General features: G+C 37.9%; 1 long non-coding RNA gene across 1 annotated transcript in view; it reads left to right on the forward strand.

Moving 5' to 3' along the window:
* The window catches only part of LOC107836527 (uncharacterized), a 65467-nt gene extending 59204 nt beyond the window's left edge, over positions 1-6263 (forward strand). Inside the window, exons 2-3 of the long non-coding RNA XR_001662444.1 lie at positions 4109-4222; positions 6070-6263. This is a non-coding gene — a long non-coding RNA (uncharacterized LOC107836527). The remainder of the gene's footprint in view (positions 1-4108; positions 4223-6069) is intronic.
* Positions 6264-6928: the final 665 nt, after the last annotated feature.

Consider the following 6928-nt stretch of genomic DNA (forward strand, 5'->3'; position numbering starts at 1 on the left):
TATATATATATATATATATATATATATAATTATTACAATAGTTGCTTGATTGTGCTGTACAGTGGCACTTTAAAGGTCCAAAGCATTTGACTTCCAAATGTGTAAATAATACAGTAAATAAAAACAAAAAAGCATTCAAAGATGTCCTGGCATCATTCTCTATTGGTACATAAACTTGTGTGTCCTCCCCATGGCAGTTAAATGAGTCCATACATTAAAAAAAACAAAGGTGGCAAAGAGCAAAAATAAATGCTACAACAATTGATCCCTGTATTATGACATAAGACACGTGAATATAGGAATAATAGTAATATTTTCGGAAATATAAATGCTATTTTTAACACTCCCTGGTAATGCTAGCTTTAGAGGCCCGATCTGTACTCTAAGTATTGGTCGATTCCACGAGAATAAAAATCACATCAAGGTGTAACAAATAAGTCAGCGTGATCTGATTCTGAGCGGCCCACTGAGGTGTTTGTTTGCCTCGCGTTAATGAACCACCCTGATTCACTAAAAGCGTTCCGCCGCCTTCTGCGTATGACCAGCCGCCTCGGAGAGAGGATGAACTATTAGCAGTTGAACCCGAGCCGTCGCTTCTGTCTCCCCCTGAATCAGGAACTTATTTGCCTGCTCACAACCTTCAGGAAATAACGCCAGGCCTCGGCCGGTGCCACGGAACCGCGACCAGACGCCGAGCGCAATTAAGCCCAGCGCGGCATGGGCGGCCATTATGTATGAAATCAAATTACCTTCATTAACCTGCCAAGTTGGCTGAAGGCGTCACTGCCCACCGGTGCGCTCTCTCCGCCCTCGCGCAGGAAGATGAATGACGAACCAGGAGAGGCGCAGCATGCTGATCTCCCTGCGGAGTTCTAATACGACGTCCCCTCCCAAAATTTCCTAATGCATTCATGCTCATGGAAACCATTTGTGAAGCCGTGGCCACGTGTGTTTTAATGTTGCAAAATGAAATGCATGGCTCGAAAAACAATATCACACAGTATGAGATAATTAGCTCTCCTGGCTTGACAAATGGGCCGATACCTATGTGCATACATGCTTTTGAGCACTGAATATGTTCCTTCATGAATAGGCATGGAGCTGCATCCCTCGTCATCATACGTATATTTGTTGCCTTAACACCTATTGCCTCAACAATAGCAGTGCAAATAAGGAAAAACACAGTGGAAGAACACTTTAGGGACTAATATGGCAGAGTGAATAAGCATACAGGAACATACAGGGCTGTGAAAAAATATTTGCCCCTTTACAGTTTTCTACTCTTTTTTTCCTTCTTTGTCAGTCTTAAAGGCACAGTATTGTATAAAATTGACTTTTTGGAACTTTGCATCATGTTATAATGTTATTCTCTCATCAAAAACATCCCTGGGGTGTTGCCTTGATTCTTTTCTGCATGTTTGAGAAATCCTTTAATCTCTATGGCAACCGTTCAGCTGTTCATGGTTGGATGTAGCTCCACCTTCAAGAACAAAGCCCCTCCTGCAGTTTCTGAGCTTTTGCCTCTCACAGAGCAGCCATTCCCTCTAACTCTCCCCCTCTCAGCTCCTTCAGACTAGCCAGCAGCAATTAGCAAACACCAGGTGGAACTGCTGAGCTCATCATAGGAGCTCAGCGAAACACTGGTAAAATGTTGTTAAACAGTTAAGAGGAGCCATGTTGTGATGACTTCCTGAAGGCAGAGTTTCAGAAAGAGCAGGATGTTTTAAAAGAGACAGAGGCCCAATTTTAAGGTGTTAAATTACGAAGTGAAATTTCTTTTAAGTCATATTTGATATACATAGCATTTTATAACAACTGAATTTAACATAGATTCTTCATTGTACTATAATATGACAATATGTGCCTGGAAGATGCATACTACTGCCCCTTTAATAAACAAAATCAGTATTTTCAAACAGCTATATTTCAGGTAGAGTTATCTGTTAATTTAGATTGATGACTTATCACAAAAAAAGCTATAAAAAATAAAGGGGACAAATGCTTTTGAACACTGCTACAAAAACAAGTACTTTGTTACATTGCTTCCTCAGTAACATAAAGAGGAATGCTCTCTCACTGCTGACCTCATTTGCCACCATGAAGGATGCTAAACGGTGTTGAATTTAGACTCTTAAAGGGAGAAACAAAAACATTTCCCCCCACAAATGGTTATTTCTCTCTGGAAAGCAGGAATCGGGCTTACAAAATACAGTCCTATCTGGCTGTGCGCATAATCATGGGGCCTTATGTAAAATTGCCAGCAGAGGCACCGGGAGGAGCTGATATTTGTAGTGACTGGCTATCAGAGGCAGCATCGGAGGTAAGTGATTCTATTTAGATAGATAATAAATACGCGGTCATGGGGAACCTATATCCCAAACCCGCCGTAATGACTTTGGGGTGCGGCTGGGAGAGGAAGTTACCGATCCGTCTTTACAATATTTACAGCAGCTTCGCTTCCCCTTCCATTCCTCTCGCTGCTAATTTTATTTCCTCCTCATTACGAACGCCACTTTTTTTTTTTTTTTTTTTTAATGAGAGAGGCCTCTTCCTTGTCGAAATGTCTCCTCAATTCTCCTGTTTATCAATCACACAGTGGCTTTTAAAAGCTGGAGGCGCGCGGGTAAAAATCACTCCTGAATTCCACTTAGCCGATGCGCTGACTGATTGGGGAATTAGTGTGACTGCTGTTTGAGTGGTGGTAATAACTGTTCAGAGATATATATAAAATAAAAAAAACAAAAAAAACAAAACACATCCATCCCAAGTATGCACTGCACACTGCCAGGTATGCAGTATGTTAGTCACAGAGGTAAAGATTGAATTAGTGTGGATTTTATTTTATTTTTTTGAGTAAATTTGTTGCCTCTTTTAATACCTCGAAAACATTTTCTATGTCTGACCTGCTGCGTCGCATTGCTAACTAGCATACTGTGGCTTTTTGTTCTGAAAGCTGCTTTAGATCTGATGAAATCATTTTCTTTGTTGTAAAATAAATCCCAAATTGTTCTACCTGCTAGGCCATTACTTTATTTTCATTTTGAAAGTCAGAACATCTGTTCTCTTAGTATATGAACTGATACAACCTCTGGTTTAATCAGCATCAGGCAGAACTAATATGACTTTCTCATTATAGGAACTCTTTCTTAGTGAAATGCTGGAAAAAACATTTTTTCACGATTAATAGAGGAGCCACGTTGTGACGACTTCTTGGAGTTTCTTAAAGAGGAGGAGTTTTTAAAGAGACAGAGGCTCAATTTCAAGATGTTAAATTTCTTTAGTCATATTTGATATAAGGCATTTTTATAACAACTTAATGTAACATAGTTACTTGCTTGTGTTTGCTTGTGTTTGTGATTGGAAAATATATTAAGAAAAAGAAAAAGACCAAAAAAGCATATAAAATAGTGTGGCAGATATGCTGGGCCAGTCGGTGGTGCTATACCAATGTCACAGAACAAGACACACACAGAAAAAGCCATGTTTAGTATTTGTAAGATTGAGACACATGCAGGATAGAGGGAGACAGATGGGGATTCAACATTACTGTTAAAAATAAAAAAATAAAATAAAAATAAAAAACGACCTGGCTCGCATGGGACATGGAAACATAAAACCTGCGTTCAGATCCAGTCTGGATCCTGGTTTCAAAAATGATCATTGCTAGTCTAAACATTAAACTAAAAAACTGGGGAGTTCACAGAATAGCTAGATTTATTCTCAGATTAAATTAATTGCATATATTCTATGTGATTCCTTAAAAACAGTCATTTATTTCCACGTCACATTATGTACCGTTTGGCATTTGTCTATCCCACTAAAATATACTTTATTGGTTATGATATGACAAAAGGTCATATCATAAGGTTAATATGCAAAATCTGGAGATGAAAGCTGTGACACAGATACAGAAAACAATCCAGGCACCATTTCAAAATGGATAAATATTGTGCCTAAAAAGTACAACTTGTGTAGTTTCTCCATAGAAATCATATTACAAAAGTAAACAGTTTCTGGATTTGAACTAAAAGGGTTTTGGCTTGAAACATCTGGAGAAATGTGCCAACACACAATACAATATGATTTTTCTTCCCTAAATGTGACAAAGACAAGGTGGACATGACACTCCTGTGCTGACAACCCCAGGCAATGTTTTTTTAATGGAGAAACCACCGGCTGCACTTTGAACTTCCACCGTGTTGCATTATGGATTCCTAAGCTGGTAGGTGTTCTTGCTCGTCTTGCACACAGTTTTATTTTTATTTTCTGTTATGGCACTTAACCCAAACATATGCACACCAGAAAACAGACAGATCCATGTAATGTGAGCTTTCAGAACAATAAATACAGTTACTCAGCTCAACTCCCCGGCGTTCGCTCGTGCTTTAAAGCATTCGTTGTAGTGCTGCATAAATAAACTCTTGACTAGATTATCGCCACATACAGAACATTTTCTGTTTTTATAGGGAATCTACCAAATTACAGTGTGACTGGAAAGTCTTCCACTGATTCGACGTAATGACTTTCACGCTGAACTTTCTAAAATATGTCCAATCAGAGATGAAGAAAAATCACCCAATGTTCCTTCTAACGCATTTCTAAATTTTGCATAAAAAGTAACTGCTTCGACACAAAAGCTAACCATGGGCCTTTCTTCACCACCTTTCCATAGCAATAAGTTCAAGTCTTGTTGATATTTTGCTGATGTCAAAAAAACACAATTTCGCAGTGGCAGCATTTCCATTAAATAAATATAATTAAAATCACACGGAAATTAGCTACTTTCGTGTGATGAGTCATTAAAACATTTTTTTCTGCTGTGAACAAAATGCAGCACATGAAAATGAATAAATGAAAATGAAATCGAACAGATATGTAAAACATTTTAGTTGATGTAAAAAGTGGGCGATGGAGCACACGAGCAAGCATGTTTACGCGATAACTCATTAAAAATCACGACAGTGACAAATGTAAACGGCTACATGAGCTAGCGCTCTTCTGTCAGTCGGCGTTTTATTCAGGTGTTGGAGTGACAAATATATGACTTTTGAGCGCCTACGTACGCGGCGTTTTGGGGAAATTGTAGTCTGTGATTTTACACATTTTTCAGCTGGCTGGAAGAAACACATTATACTTTTCCCTCAGCTGAAGAAAAACATAAATTTGGCTGTCTGGGTGTATTTTTGTTCCATAAAAACAAGTAAAATTAGTTTGTTGCTAATTGTGTCACTATATGGAGCTGAACCCCAAAATACAGCATATGAAAAGCACTAATAAGAACTTTTACTGAAACGAGTGACCGGTTTATTGGTGTCTTAAAATAACAGAAGCTGGAGTAGCTGCTGCCTGTATTTATAGATCATCTTGTTTTTGTAGATGCCTTACAAAATGTAGAACTTCATAATTATCTTCAAAGATAATTTCACATTATGATAACTTCAAAGTTATCATAATGTGAAAATCTTACACCATCCAATGTACCTGACACATTCAGGCGAAGTTAACTTGTTTCATGCCAAAGTAAAGAAAAGGTTGCCAGGTTTTGGAATTCAGTATTAGTGTTTACTGAATTTTTGTTCTGCTGTGAACAAATACAAGACATGAAAATGAATCCATATTTCCATGTCAGAGTTAAAAATGAAATCGAACATGGATGTAAAACATTTTAGCTGATGATGGAAAACGTGGGCAATGGAGTTGTCTGGTAAGTCAGGAATAAAGTTGTCGTTTCCCTGCAGGTACATGCTTACTGGTCAAACACTTTGCTCTTCTTTACAAGAACTAATTAGGCTGGTTTTATAACCAGGTTTGCTTAGCTCCGTCACGCATGGATGAATTACCATTTTGCACTTCTCACTTAATCGTTTTAATTACCACAGGCAATTTATCAGGCTCTCTTCAGGCTATGAATAATTGGAATATTATTAGATGATGAGTATATACTCTGTATGTCAGCATCTACTGCATAGATCTAAAAGTGGGTTTTCTTTTTACTTAGTTTATGATGAAATGTGCAAAGTGTGTAACTTTTTCACTGAGTTTGCCCTTTTTTTTCCTGTACACCTCCAGAGACTGACGGATAGCTGCTGCTGCTGCTGCTGTGCATGTTTTCACGTAGCGAGGTGCGTGTTCGGAGGGGAGGATGTTTGCGAGGGACTGGTCCTGCGCTGACTTTGTCCTGACATTCTTTTCTTCACCAAATCAGCAGCAGACGCCCTTTTCACACGGATCAAAGAGGGCTTTGCTACAGAGAGAAAGAGAACAGCACGGTTGTCGGGGTGGAGCTCTTTGGTAATTGTAACTTGTCAGTTTTTCATAGCTTTACACTTGATATTTTCCTTCTAAAGTTAACTTTTTATTCTTTGGTTGTTGCTACTTCTACATACTCCTATGCAAAAGTTTCCGTTCTCTCGAGAAGAGCCAGTGGTAAAAATGTAACAGGATTTTAGACTTCTAAAACTAAAGCTAAACTGGACAATTTTGTGGACATTGACAGAAAAAGCCCAAAACATCTTACCAAGTATTTTTGTCTACTTGCTATTATTATTATCCAAGTACATTTGAAATAAGACAAAACTAATTTACAAGTAACTTTTCACTAAGATATTGGAACTTTTTTAGACAGTAATTCCTGTTTATGAATAAAAAGTACAAGTTCCATTGGCTTATTGTTTCACCTGTAATATGGAAAAAATGTCTTCTAGTTGAAAAAATTTGCCAGTGGAACTAGTTTGTTTTTATCGTTATTCAAGACTTATTGACTCAATACGAGCTCCAATATCTTGGTGAAAAGTTACTTGCAAATTAATTTTGTCTTATTTCAAGTGCAATAAGATATTTGCATTAGAAACAAGACATGAATACTTGGTAATATTTTGTGTTTGTGACGTATGACATCTATGTTGTACTTTTGCTTATTTGGGGTTTA

The sequence above is a fragment of the Poecilia formosa genome, unplaced genomic scaffold (genome assembly GCF_000485575.1).
Source record: "Poecilia formosa unplaced genomic scaffold, Poecilia_formosa-5.1.2 Scaffold65, whole genome shotgun sequence".
NCBI classification, from domain to species: domain Eukaryota; kingdom Metazoa; phylum Chordata; class Actinopteri; order Cyprinodontiformes; family Poeciliidae; genus Poecilia; species Poecilia formosa.